The 15,674-nt window shown below is 38.9% G+C and overlaps 1 long non-coding RNA gene across 1 annotated transcript in view; it reads left to right on the top strand.

The window, feature by feature from the left end:
- Positions 1-15,674, top strand: part of LOC307045691 — a 202,919-nt gene that overhangs the window by 52,140 nt on the left and 135,105 nt on the right. The window contains exons 2-3 of the long non-coding RNA XR_013809972.1: positions 7,337-7,392; positions 9,596-9,697. This is a non-coding gene — a long non-coding RNA (uncharacterized lncRNA). The remainder of the gene's footprint in view (positions 1-7,336; positions 7,393-9,595; positions 9,698-15,674) is intronic.

Here is a 15,674-nt window from a genome sequence, read left to right as displayed (position 1 = left end):
TGCAATACAAAGGAGAGGGACGGTTTTGGCAGGTTGAGGATCTGGCCAAAAGCTGGTGTCATGATTGAGAGCATAAAGGAACAGATATTTGGACAGAGAGCAAAATGTAATGCAGTGAGGCAAGAAGGTTACGTTTGTGTTAATTGCGATGTCTGTAGGTGCCTTGCTAAAATGATTGGGAAAGACAACTTCCAGACATTTTGTCATCTTGGAAATGGTGCTGGATTTCAGAGAACACACACACACACACACACACACACACACACACACACACACACACACACACACACACACACACACACACACACACATACATACATACATACATACATACATACATACATACATACATACATACATACATACATACATACATACATACATACATACATACACACACACACATATTAATGAACATGCATTGCCCTTGAACTCCCAACTCACATCCTTCTCTGGATCATACTGATTTGGCCGTGCCCTCGTTGAGCCGTTTACTTGAAATGTATCTGCTCCTCTTGTGTATCGGAGGAATCCGCTTATCTGATGTTGACTTCCTGAGATCTTGCCGGTAAACAGACCTGAAGTCCGCTGTTCCGTCTAAAAATCACCACAAGGTCTCATGGGTGAGTGAAAGAGGAAACTGAGGGGAAGGAGAGAAGATGCCGGAAAGGAAAGAAATGGATGTGAGGGGAGGGGATGAGATGAAGAAATCGTACAGTTGGAGTCGAATTAACAAGCCAGTTGGACTGTTGTTCAGGTCAGAGTGTGCTTCCTGACGCAGGTTTGAGGCCTGATACAGCAAATAAAAAATGGCAATAAAAATAAACCTCATGTATCCAATCTTTTCCTTATCTCTAATTTTCTTTCTTGAACCCCCCACCCTTCCCAGTGTTCTAGCCCTTTTAATGATGCCCTACTCCGACTGCGGATAATGTTATTAAAGCCTGAGCCATGTTGGCCTTTCCAACTAAAATAAAACAACAATGCCTCCCAGGCCTGCAAAAACCTTACAGCTGGACCACGAGTAACTGAATATTTCACTGCTTTCCGGTACATGTTACATTCACTCTTCAGGTCTTACTTTTATCCTAGTTCGAGGATAATGACCATATGCTAATGGCGGATGAGATAAAACGTGGGAATGAGAAATGGCAGTCCTGCAGCAGTGGCGTAGCCATCATAGGGCCAAACTGGGCGGGCCCAGTTTACTCATCGGCCCGCCCTGAGAAAGCTTCGGTTTAATTTAATTTATTTTTTATTATTATTATACATTTTTGTATTCACCCATTGAGAATATCCAAGCATTCAAAGTGAAATTCAAGTGAACAAATATCGAGTTGAATTGATGTTGTATGTGTTTTTTCCTCTGAACGGAACTCATTTCCAGTAAAAACTGGTTGAGGTGGTATGAAGATTTTCCCTGGGTGGAATACAGCGCAAGTAGGCACGCGCTTTTCTGTAAAATGTGCAGACACTTCCCCAGCCCAGGAGCTGAAGGTGCATTTACGAGGAATGGATATGAAGACTGGAAGCACCTGCGTAACTCGTTGGAGAGACAGAAAAAAAGCGAGGACCACTGCAAGTCCATGAGCAGGTTTGAATGCTACAACCTATTGTTGCTGTTACCTAGTGCAATACAAGAGTAAATAACCCAATTTGTGTTCTGTGAAACTGAAAAGGATATTACATTGTTTTTGTTACTTACGTTGCAGTTGTAAATATGTCTTAAATGTCATTTAGGTTAACTTCCTGTGTTATTTAGATGCTTTTATTTTGAAGGCGAGTTTACGGCTGACAGGAAGTTGTAGTTGCTACGGAAACAACGTGACGGAGAAAAGGAGCAGAGATTAATCTACATATAAATATACATATATATGAAGACGGAGAAAGTAAAGGATAAAGTTTATGTTTAAGTTTGGCACAAAGTTGGTATTAACTATAATATAAAAATGTGGGTTTTGTCCTAATTCGTTTGTAGGCTATACTGTTTTTGTCTGTTTACAGTTAACTTTTGGTATAGGCCTATGCTAAAGTGATTCTTATACGAATGGAGCCTAACGATATTTGTTATTTTAGCTCTTACGTTGATATTGGAGATTTCAATAAATTCATAGCATCAGTCAAGTCTTCGACCATTATTCGGAGGGAAATTATACAACGATGCTTGACAATGGGCATTATTATAAATTATTATTATTATTATAGGCCAGGCCTACCTTAAAGCCATTTTTCCCCCTGGAAAAAGCTGGCCCACCCTATTTTATACAGGCCCGCCCTAAAGTACATTTCTGCCTACGCTACTGTACTGTCCTGCAGACTAATTTGTTCTTTTAAGTGGGTTTAAAAGTATTTCTAAATCCGATGGCTTGCCTGTCATGGCAGATAAGGGGCGATGGTTTTACTGGGAAGTTGTTGGATTTCAAGCTAGGCCTTTCTAACGAGATGTAAAAAATATATACTTTAAAGTGTTTTTTCTGTTTAACCATATTATGGAGCCTTAGTCATTTCTAGGCAGAACTGACTTATGCTTCAGTAAGAGGAGCTGAAGACCACCAGTTTACAAATGACAACTAGTCAATTTGAAACTTAAGAATATGAAATTATAACCCGCTGCCTAACATTTGTGGTCCTGGAAGACTCCTAAACATATGCTCATGTGATTAGTTTGAAACTGTACCGTTAGCTCAACGAATACACTTGCAAGTAATGCAGGATTAAACAGCATTTCTTACTATAGCTCTGTGCTAATATGATACCTAATATTTTCCATTCAGCTTCACTGTATAATAATATCTTATCTTTCCCAATAAGCTTCATTTTATCACTGCAAGACAGATAACCAGTTTTATTGATTGATCTATGTATTACTGACACAGTACATTTACCATGTTGTGCAAAATGACCCCTACAGTATTTCCTGGTCTGATGCCCCTTTGCCTTTGGGAGGATAGTCTTGCTACTGTATGCACTGAAAGCATGCTCTTTGTAGACCCATAATCTACTTTCAAACAAGCAAAAGTGTTTGTGCTCCGATCCTCACTCATATTGTACGCACAAGCAAACAATGTTGAAGGTAAGGGGTTGTCAGGCATGGTCTATCAGCTGGGCTGCAGCTGTCTGTGTCACTGGATTAGCAGTCACACCTCATCATACTGTGTGCAGAGCTTAATCACAGGATACCCAGCTGCCAACAGGAGACCGTTAACACTCAAGGGTACCACAGTGGAGTATGAGGACTGCTCGGCCACACACAGCAGGTATGGCCATGTACAGCACTAAACAGCCCACTCATGTTCGTAAGGACAGTTGTGCACATATGTTGTTACACACACACTTGACACACAAACATACATACAGTCTGCAGTAGCTCAACACTCACAGGCAGACAGTCCTTGGCACTTGTCCGGCGCCGCTCCAAAAGAGAAACTGTATAGCTTTAATCGTGGGAGAGCAGTGACTGGCCGGTTGATTTCAGCATGTGTGTTCATTTCCTGACCATCAATCCCACAGTCCATTTGGCTCAGCACACACCGGTGATGCAAACCATGCAATTGGAGGAAACCCAGTATCCCATTTTTTATAGAACACAATTGCCATTCAAGAGGGAATTAAAAAGAAAAGCCTATGATTATATATCATGCTTCTTCTAATTCCAAAAACAGACTACAGGAATAGTTTCTCCTAGCAAGTGATTCAAACATGTATTTAGTCTAATTTTAATTTTTAATGAAAACGTGTGTAATTAAATTGTCCTGCTTTCAATGTTGAATTCAAAAACTGCAATCAATTAAGTACAGCAAAAACTGGATTTGTCAACTGTTTTGTTGCCATTATAGAAAATGTCAGAACAATTATGGATAGATGGACATTTTAATTACTTTTTGGTAATACTTGCATGCTTTTTTTTTCATTTCATGTCATGCACAGCTTGTATTGCTCTCATGCAAAAGCGGTATACATCATCTTTAGAAAAAGAATAACCCTTTGAAGTGTTTGTTTTTTGTCGCTTCCTCCCCTTTTTTATGCAAATTAAAGCCATGTTTTAGACTTCTTTGTGTACTTTGGTTTTCAAGCAAACTCGTTAAAACCTATAATATATAAACAATATCAACAAACTAGCCATTAAATGATGCACCTTCAAAACTAATTCACCCGATCATTGTTCAAAGTCTTTGTCTGGAGAGAATGTGAAAGGAGCAACACATCAATAAATGCTTATTTTCTCATTTTACGCATTAATTCTCCATCCTTGCATTGTAAATAATAGGACAACAAAGGAAAACAGGCAAAGGAGGAGGAAAACAAGTTTCTTGTCTAAGAGGAGGCTGTTATTGTGACTGCCACCAACTATGTTGCAAACTTCCATAACAATGATATGTGGAAAACATTTTGTCATACAATTTTACTTCTTTACTGTGAGATGTATAATGAAAAGTTTAATAAGTTTAATAATAAACAAAAAGTAATAAAGGAACATTGGTTCATACTATATAGTGACTTAAACCCTAAAAGGAATAGCAACAGCTAAAGTAGCAGAAACGGTACCATCAGTATTAGGTAGGACTAATACCAGAACTGGCACGTATATTGTATCACCTGTAGTAATTATATGTTTTTACATTGGTAGTACTTTCAATATCCTTTGAATGCTTGTTAGTTAATATAACATGTTTAACAATTTTAGCTAAAACATTGGAAACATTGCATTAGAACATAAGATTACAACATGGGTGGGTAACGGAGACATGTTCATTTGTGTAGGATTTTGTAAAATTGCAAATCATTAATTAGTCAACAACAGCTTTTATTAAATGTTTCACTTTTACAAAGCTTTCTACTTTAGGTTTTCACTTCTTTAGACGGACCAGTGAAAGGATTTTTGATTGAGAGTTTGCTTTGAGTCATAGGCCTGAATAGAGCAGTTTCTTTAGGTGATGTCAGGACTTTGGAAAAAAACGAGCTGGAGGTCTCTGCACATGTGTATAAATGTCATATCTGTAGTGCACTGTATCTTTCATGCTGATAATGTCCCCTGTCCCCACGGCACGTGTGGGATGACCCAATGGATTCGTGAGGATCAAACCAATGTCAGCCATATGCCAAAAGGTTGCAAATGAACCAGCTGTTATGATCCCAACAGAGCATTTATGGGTGATTTTAAAAAGAGATGTCAATTATGACATTTTCCAGCAGTATTGCACTCCCAAATGTTCTGTCTCTGACCTTGACTTGTTTGAAAAAGAAAAGGCATTACAGTGTTTTTTTTACTGCTAGTGGTTTTGATGTGACTTCAGCTTGCATGTTGTGTTGGTGATGATTCAAAGGCTTTAGATTATATTGCTGTGGTTATAATGGGAACATAATTACTTTTTACTATTCTTGAGTTTTTATTTATTTGAGTTGACAGAAATTGGCCACATAGAGCATTTACAGACATGGCTGAGGTCTGAAAAAGCCTGCAGTCTCTCACTTGTGTTTCAAAGGTTTCCTGCCTTGCTGTTATCTGTAAGTAACAGAATACAGGGGATGGTATTTCAATGTGCAGGACATGTTTATGGTTTGATCAAAAATAATATATATTTGAGTGACATGTCATCCTCCTAACGTCAACTCTGTCTTATTTTGTGCTAGTTGCAAAACCTGAACAGACTCTGCCTACAAGGCACAATTCAGAGGTGCTTTTCTGGCACTTAGTCCCAGACGTCTTTGAAGCCGTCGGTTTTGAGGCAAAACAAAAGAAGGGTGTGGGTAATTCCACACACTGAGCTAAATTCTCAGCTCTTTTTCTTACAATCATTGAAAACACTCCATTAGTGAGCAAAATACTGTTGTGTGTGGGCGATCCACTTGTTCATGGTTGTACTGAGTTAAGCTTTGCCCCCTTGAGTATTAATCTGCCCTGCTTATCTCACAACTTTGATCAAGTTAAAGCACTTTTTCTTTCAGTTTGCACTCAATTTATTTTCAAGGGCTAAAAACGTTTTGGCTTGCTTTTTCTCAGCTGTTGCAAGACAGTTACGTTTAGTGAAGCAAAGCTGAGCAAATTAACAGCTTAAACATAATTACAATATCCAGTAAGCTAGGTAATAATCTTCATGGCTGTATGGACACATGTTTGTTTCCACTCTTTCCCTCATCAATTTTGGCTAACATCAGTGGTCTTTAGTCATCTTCCCCCACTGCTATTCAAGTTGTGTAAGGATGAAAAACAACCATCTTATCCACCTGGTATTAACTATGAGCCACTTTAGTCTTATCTGTAATTAGCATAACTCATGGGATGGAGTTCATGGTGTGTTTACACTGTGGCTTTAAGAGCTTGTTCAGGGAAAGTATGTGTAAGGCAAGTATTTATCTCTTTTGGCTCATACACTGGCTGCTTTCCAAACGTTAGCAACATTTGGACCGAAGGAAAAGGAAACGCTGAAGATCTGCCTTAAGATCTTGTGTTTTTTTAGGCTTGAGTATGAGTTGAAAAAGAGATTCACAAAAAAAGTAAATAAAGGAAAGAAATTATGTCATGCCATCTTCCTTGATACAGCTCGGCAACCTGCACATCCAAGGATCGAAGGTCTCTTCAACAATTTAAAAAACATTTTATTTACTGATTATTATTATTATTATGACAAACTTACCTTGTCCATAACATCAATACAAAATCTAGACACAAAATGGGCAAAAGGTCAAATCTAGTATGACTTACAGTACTGCTACTTTCTTTATAAGGTGGATATGGAATTCATCAGAAAGTCAATTCTGGTAACTGAAAGTCTCTTCCCAAATAAAGAAGCTGCGTTTTCATGTTGGTCCACAGTGGCAGCTTCCTGTCCTAAAGCCTCAGAAACACCTTTTTGGGATGATACCCCTGCGGCAGTCCCTTATTTATTTTATTTTTTAAACACTTGGTGGCCCCCGATATGCCTTCCAGATGCCGTCTTCAGTGTGTTTTAGGGAAAAGAAAGGAACCTATCAAATAAAAAGAGTGGGCTGCACAGGACAAGCTTGGAAGTATGGCATAATATTAGCACATCTCCGTAAATCACCGCCTTTACAGCAGTACATTAAACATTTAGCTACAGTAAGACGCCCAGACCACCTCTGTTGCTGATAATTAGTGGGTGTGAAAACACAGAGCACAGATTGCCCAAACCCCTTTACGATGTTCTCTGTTATTAGAAGAATATGATTTAGTGCATGTTAAAAGGAAGACACAATTGCAGATTCATGTAATACGTATGTATCATTCATCAAATCATGAATAATGAAAAGCTTTTTTTATTCTTTGCTTCACATCCTTATTTGGAGGTGTTTTTCTTACACTCTTTTTTTCTTCAAGGGAAAGACTGGAAGAGACCTCAGTATGGTGCTTTTAATCAACCACAGACAGGGCAAGTAAGTATTTATTAATTCATTTGTTTTGGGGAATAGAGTGGAAAATTCTGTTTCTGTGCTAATTTAACCAGTTCAAAGGGATCAATCTGAGGACAGAAATTCCCTAGAAATTGCATGAAATCATCTCAATGAGTATGATCTTTATCATGCAGGCGTTGGCCCATGTTGCACATAATCAGGGCAAATGCTGCATTAGAGGCTTCATCTGTGGAAAACGTGAGCAAGGGGTTTTAAACCCAAACAAGATCACATTGAAAAAAGAAGGTTACTCTCCGTTCGTGTTTATTTACTTAAAATAGTCCAAATGGTGTTTAATTGCCATAAGTGAAGAAGAGGATGAGCTACTTGCTCTGTGCAGTAAGCCTAAAGGACTGCCTGGGACTGGGCTGAGGGCTCAGTGCTGTCAATAAATAACATTTGAGAGAGCCTAAGAGGACCATTGAGATTCAACAGCCCAACTGAGTTTGTCATTTCATTTTTTCCCTTTCTTCCAAAAAACACCACTGTCACTCTCTTTTATGAACCCTGGGGGACGGGTACTTTTGTTTCCAGAGGCTGTCGAAGAAAGAAAGTGTTATTTAGAAATTCATAGGAGGAAAATGCACGGTATTCATTCAAGAAAGACAGGACCCAAATGTTGGCGTCATGAAACGACACAGCTGTCTTCACCCTCCTAGACTGTCATATTCTCTGTTTCTCATCTTCAAGGACTCCTGGCTCTGCCACATTTTCTCTTTCTCCCCATCTTCCACACTCTCAGCCACTTCCTCTTTCAAAACTATTTCACTTTCTCTGTCACTGCCTTAATTTCCTCTCCAATTTGCTTTTGACTTCCTGTTTCAGGATCCAACTTTCTCTCATAGTAACCACTTCTTCTCTTTCTGCCTCCAAACTTTCCCTACTTAACTTCCTCCTGGTGGTGTTAGGTTGTGTGATGGTGAGATGCTAATTAGCAGGTGGTGTAGAGAGATGCATGGACATCCTTTCACATAAACACAGGGAAGCACGTTGACATCAAGGCCGCGTGGACAACCTATACTGTTTATAGCAATCACCTGAAGGTCTGATTAATGTTTGAATTAATCAGTGGGACAGGAAGGAATTTAGCTGTCGGTGCGCAAGTGACAGAGGAGTGGAAAGAGAAATGAATAAAATGACTTAGTTTATATTTGCAGTGATATGAATGTGTGTATGTAAGACTTGTAATTAAATGGATTTAAGTATTTGAACATAAATCAATTTTATTTCTTTAACAACTAATACAAGTCTGAGGAACTTTGTTAGATTGATTTTCCATATTTGACCTCAGTGTTGGGTTTATGTTTGGATGATGCCATTATACTGGCCTGAATCCCACTCAGTGCCCTTGGAGGAGAGAGCGGAGTTATCTGTCAGCAACAAACAAACAGTAAAACCTGATCGCCTTCAAGAAACAAAAAGGTTTCTCTCTTTAAATTCATAGCTATTGGCAGAACTTTATAAATGCCAAAACATCATTCAGGATCTTTACAGAGGCAGATTGTTGGCTCATTGTTTGGTCCACCAATGTCTCTGACAACCACATATTAAGAAAAAAAAAGAAGCTTTTACATTTTATTGAGAGAATACTCTGCTTTGTCAAATTGTAACAATCTTATATTTTTTCAAACCTTCTCCTTGGTTTCATGATGGACAGTCTTAATGAAGACCATGACATGAGCATATGAGATGAAAAATAGGCTTTATTGCAGATGTGCTGCCAGCGTGAATTAGATATGAATGAACTTCCATATTTTGGGCTGGGGTTTAATGTGGTTTTAACAGTTTTGGCACAGGAACTGTAGCATGTTGGGGTCATTGGATGAAAATGTATGCTGATCATTGTTAAATCCTTGCAAACAAAGGGTGCTATTATATTGCTCCTTAGTCAAAGTCATGATGTATTTCCTTGTTCTGGCCACAGCATGGCACTCTTCAAATGAAATGTGACCTCTTTCTTGACAGTTGTGCTCTCTGCTGTGACATCGTCTCTTTGCGATCCTTCCTTGTATTTAGATTTCGTGACTAATCCTATGCGTGACAAACCAATCGCGCATGCCCATCAGTAAACGGACGTTGCTACATTTTGGCACAGCGGGGTTTGAAAACAAATTCCTTTGAAATAAGAAAACGTCTCATCTGAAATTAATCCCCTTTCCTCCCCACTCCATTTTTTTTATTACAGGGCCCCTCTCCTGAAGATCCCCACTGGGTGGTTAGTCTTTCCAGTCAACACTGAGACTGACATCGACGTAGCCATCTCATTACTCTCCTAGGGATCTGGGAGGTCAGTGCTATCAAGTGAAGTGGTGCTATAAAATAAATTGAATGTTCCGCTGAGGCAAATGTTGAAGGTGATGGACAGTGAGGGCCCCTGCTCAGAACCACAGCTCACTCCAGCTCCCCTGGGTGCTGCAGTGTGGGACCTGAGCTGAGCAGCTGGATGACTGTCTGGGAAAAAAGGTTGCAGTCAGAATTAAACATGAGCAACCGACCAGTGTGGTATGTTGGCCATCCGTCACTCTTGGCAGCTCGGAGAGGCTACCTGTGCACGTCCAGTGGGCCTGTCAGGTATTGGAATAGACACACTTGACTGCACAGAGCTAGAATCAGAATTGCAGATGGGGAAGGAGAGGGAAAAGCAGAATGAAGCCAATCGATGGTTTGTATTGTTGGGCTACAGTTCCAGCTGTCTTTTCAATTTTATTTTTGAGCTTTGATTCTAACAATTAGAGCTTATGACAGTAAACAACTTGACAATAATTACTTAAATGTACCACTTGGCCCGAAAATCTTTATTATGTTTAACTTTAAAGCAGATTTCCATTTTTTTTCAAACTGCATTCTGTGAGGGATATTTAAAAGGTATTCAATGTTTGGCTACTCAGTGGTGTGTCTCAAGAATCTGGTTTGCAGAAACCCCCATATTTACAGTATTTTAGGATTTACTGTGCACTTAAGACAAACATTTTTGTCTATTTTAATGATTAAAACGTATTTCCATCAAGTCACTGTGGCGCCATTATGACTATGCCCCATGGAATGCGGTTGCTTTGGTTAAAATAAACAATGTCAGATGACATCTTAAAATGGCTGGAACCACATCTACATACTATAAGTCTACTTTCCCATTAGCATCACTATGTATATAATATAAATATAGAACTTGGTTTGAAAATCTATATTTAGATTTATTAGTCAGAATGTATTGATTATGATTGAAAAAGTAGGGGTTCAGATAGAATTTGTTTTGATTCTCTGTTGGCGTTGCATCCCATCACTCGTACATTTTAGAGGACCATAGAGCTGTGTTTCACTTGCATCTACCAAACATCTTGGAGGATTTTGAGGATAAAAGCAAGATTGAAATGTAGCCTTTGATTGGTCACTTTAGCCTTGAGCATTCAACATACAATATACTGCTGGGAGTTGTTGCAGCATGTGCAACATGTGGTCTCCATACCATTAAACAAGCCACATACTGTGTATTTGTATGTTCTTTCTATAAAGTGCCACAATAATTTATCTAAAGCTGTGGTGCAAAGAGAATACTTAACTTTTTTGGAGAACATAATACTTTTCTGCAGTTTTGGATTTTCTTGAAACAGCCACTTACAGAACAGTGTGGCAATGGCTCACAGGCTTGGCACAGAGACAATTTGAAATGTGATCTCTATTACAGTTTTTTATGTCCTCATAAATGACATGTGTTGTTAGTTAAATGTGGATAATATGCATGGACAAATGGATAAGCAATCATTTGCCTTTATTGACTGAAATAAGGCATGATGAGTAAGACAAATTGTTTAAAAATGAAGTATCAAGGTGGCTGGTCAAGCTTTTTTCACATGGGGAATTTTTGTAGGAAGTGCCAGCTTGGCCTGAGATTAAGTCTATTAAAAACAGATTCAACCTCCAAAAGAAGTATCAGTATTGCTTGTTGATTTGCCAGGAACACCAGAAAAAGGGTAAGCTTACAACTATTACACAATGGCTGTCCTTCAGCGCATTGCAGGAGAAGCAATTTGTTGGAAGAAGCAAATCCATTTAACCCAACAGAGAGGTGGCGAGCAGACTTAATTGAGGTCTCTAGCTATATTTAAAGGGAGTAAATAATATTTGGACCCACTGGGTTATTTTAAGCAGGGTTGAAATGGCTGAATACACATTCCTGTAATGGAAAGACAACTTGAGTTTAAGTTTTTTCTGTAATTCTGGGCGCCACAGGCTCCACATTTGTTGTCAGGCCGTCCTAAATCTCTGCTTGATACTAGGAGACTAATAACACTTTCCGTTATTGTCTGCAAATGTGAAGTCTTCTATTGGGGCCGAGGTGTATCTGTTCTTCCAGCGTAAGCAACTGCTTTGAACTGGACAGCATGTCGCCAAAAAAACCTCTGCAAGGATTTGTGTGTAACTCAAAATGATTATAACAATGAATACCTTATCTTTTATTTTCCCGCTCTCGGTAAGAGGGTCATGCAAACTGTTGGACCCACATACACACCAACATGCACACTACCATCTTAAAACACCAGCCTAGAGGCTTAGTTTGAGACGGTACCGAGCCATATGAGACTTTGGCTCAGGTCCTGCATCAGCACAACAGGAAAATCAAAATAGAGCACTCATGACCCGTGAGACCTGGGTCTTTTATGACAAGTGCTTTATAAGTGTGCTGTCTGGCCTTAACTATTCAGTGTCTCTCAAAAATGTGGAGAAAATGTGTCTGCAATTCGCCCTCCTGGCCTCCATTTCCCTCTTATCGGCTCTCTTCTGATTTATATGTTGCCTCACTGGCATTCCAAGTTAGCCCTGTGTTTTTGATTATGTTTTCATCAGTGTTTTCCTAATGCATCAAGTTGTAAACCAATTTAGCCGTTGGCGCCCTGAAACTATTCTGGCATGAAACAGCTATTGCAGTGTTTAACTTCTAACCCCCCTTTTTCCTCCACTGCCAGTAAATGTTTAAATATGTTGCAGTTTTGTTTGCAGGACCATGTCACCGCACATGGCTAGTCAGCAGATGCCTTCAAGATAAGAGCACACCTTTTACCAGCAAATGTTGTTCCAGCGTTTCAGTCAGGCCAGTCGGCAGTTAAATAATGGAATTTTTAACACAGGGACAAACTCTATTACGTTACTGGGAGAACACTTCAAGGCCATTTGTTAAAAAACATCGGAGATAGTTTCTAAGAAATCCACTTTTACCATAAACAAAGCATTAGCTATAATGATTAATTGCCCGTTATTCTGAGGACAGAAGAGGGCATAGTTTAATCTTGGTAACTTAATCCATTTTTTGACCACTTGACCTTGGCTATTCAGCTGTTCCAAGGCCATCTCAGATAGTGATAATGATGAAGAGGATCCACAGCTGGATACACAAACTGTAGCAAGAGGTACCCACGGTCAAATGATCCCAGCAGTTGTTTTGTTCCTTCTGTTCAACCTTAAGTGCTTAGAGCTGCTTGAAGAGCTATTATGAGGAGAAACATACATATCCTTCAAATATCATCCTCTTATGAAGGACAGTGACAACTTCCATATTTGGTCTTGAGTTTGAGTTCATTATTTAGCTTGCTTGTCCTTTCGTCTATAAGACACCTATAATACCAAAACCAGGAAATGACAATTGGCATCTTCCAGTTTAAAGGCCAGCTGTAACTGAAGGAAATCAATACAGTGAGATGGATGGCACTGCTGATCCGGACACTAAGGGCTTCCCATTGTCTGGATCCTTCTGAACGTGAAGACTTGCACCTGCAGCCTTCTTCTTTACAAGTCCCAAATGTCATCCAATTCATCACTGCTACCCTTTGATTACTGCTTCCTTATTAGGCCTTTATCTTGAGGGCCATAACTCTTCAGCCAAGTATCATTATTTTGAGTGCGACATTAATGGAATCAATATTTTGACACCTTGCCTTCCCAATGCAGGTAATTGAAGTCACAGGTATAGTAGGTAATTGAGTTAGTGACATGATTGACAGGTAATAGGATAAGGGCTCTCCAAGCTCTGAGTATCTGACATTGTCTCAAAGCCCATTCTGTGCATCAAGAAAAATGGATTGTAGAGTTAAAACGGTTGGTTACTAAAGACAAATACATCTGTTAGCCGGATACTTTACCTCGGATAATGTCCCCTGTGTCACAACCCAGTTTGCCTTCTCTAACTTAACTGGTACATTAGTTATATTAATACAGACTTCCCAGTATTCTGGTGTATGTTTGTGTTCTCTGAATGCAGAAACTGTGTAGTTAACCGTGGCTATCACAACCCTCCAGGCATATCCCCAGCCAACACACTCCTCGGCTAACTAACAGAAGCTTTCTCTGTCATTTTGCAGTTTCTACTTACGTCTGAACATACAGTATGCTTGTAAGAGAGCACATACTGTCCTCTCCTCCAGCTGAATGTCTTCCCAAGATTGCTCGCTTATTACCAAGTACAAACTGCATCTCTAGAGGCGACTTTCGGCAGGCAATATAATCTGTGGCAACCAGTAAGATTCAGAATAAATAATTCATGAACAGAAACAGTCAACTTTGTTTAATACAAGAGTGGGCTGGACTTGACATATTCATCATGTCTCCCATGCTGCTGTAGATAGTTTAATACGTTTACAGTATGAACTTTATCGGAATAAAGTCCTACAAATATGGGTCTGCATAGTCAGCAGAACATGTACTCTTTTAACAGCTTACACATATAGACAAAATGATTTTGATTATTCTATATTTTTGCTGGCATTTAATTAATTATTGATCACATTTTTTTTTTGACAGCATGAATCTAATGAATTTCTCTCACAAAGTTAAATAATAACACTTCCAGGAAGAAAGCTGCATCTTCAAAAAAAGCTTACTAAAGTTCATATCAGCTAGAATCTGAATCATAAAACTTCCATATACAATAACTAAAAAGTATTTATTTAATACTTTTTACAGTAAAAGTGCAGTTAGAACAGCATCTTTCAACAGACGGGTACTGTGAACATCTATCGTCTGTGTGGTTCAGAGGAAAAACAAATTCACTTATTTTGCTTCAACGGTTTCGATAAATTAGGTTCAATTCCTTTTGCATTACTTTATTGGTGTTGTAGAGCTTTTATTTTAAAAGGCGATATCCTTCCTTCGTTCGAGGTTAGCAATTTCACGCATGGCAAAGCAACTTTACTTCACTTTTGTCTAAATTGTGTGGGACTTTGTTCGAGAAATGTTTTAAGAGAAAGGCATTGCATAATCCTCTGGTCATGGTTTTGTTTTTGAACCAATGTAGTTCACTCTATTGGCATCTTTTCTATTTTGTATAATGAATTACTTCAGTTTACTTGTTAGTTGTTGTTGTTTGCCAGTTTAGCAGTTTTAGAGCAGTATTCTGGCTATTATTTTCCGTTACCTTTTTTGAACAAAGTGAATCGCCTAATCTTTCGGACCACAGCTGCTCTAATCTTCTTCTTTTTTTCCAGGGTTGAACTTAGTGTTATCTCATCTCACATATATACACTTATACATATACATTGCTTATAGTACAAGGCTACAGAGCCTGTCTTTTCCCTTTTTTAATGCCTGAGTAATGCACTCTCATTACATCCTTGTTTGACTGATTTCTTAATTTAGCTTTATTACAAGAAAATCTCAAATCTAGGTTTTAAGATGTTTCCGTCTCTGCAAACGACACAGCAAATGTATCGATTTGAAGACATTTCATTTTGTATTTTACCTTTTTCTGAGAGATTTTGAGCGTACACTTTCAGTGACATAAATAAATACTATATCCTACTTCAGGTCTGATAGTTGCACTGGGTGACACATATAGTGGGTTAAGATAGGCTGTTGAAGGCTAAATGGATAACTCATCAAAGACCTCCCGATTCTACTTGGCACTCAAGCACTCAAGAAGCACACATTTCCTCACAATGACTTAAGTCAGACTTGAGGTGGCCTTGACTGAGGTTATTCCCAAGAGCACAAAACAACCTTTCATGTGGAAGGCATATGCTACACTATTACCACCAGTCCTTTCCCCAGCTCTCGCTTACATGCACAGAAAGCATAAAGTGTTTATGACCCCATGTTCCAGAGGTCACATTCAGACTTTTATTCGTTACTCTGTCATGTCAAATGCCCCTATCAGATTTCCCCATTCCATGCATTTATGTGACTAAGGTGGTTAAACAAAAATGTAGTAAGAGGTGCTGACCCTGACCTTTGACCCCATAGAAACGTACATACAAATGTCAAGCCAATAACTAGCTTCC

This window comes from Notothenia rossii, assembly GCF_949606895.1.
Source record: "Notothenia rossii genome assembly, chromosome: 1".
NCBI lineage: Eukaryota > Metazoa > Chordata > Actinopteri > Perciformes > Nototheniidae > Notothenia > Notothenia rossii.
This window is presented reverse-complemented; position numbering and strand designations above follow the sequence as displayed.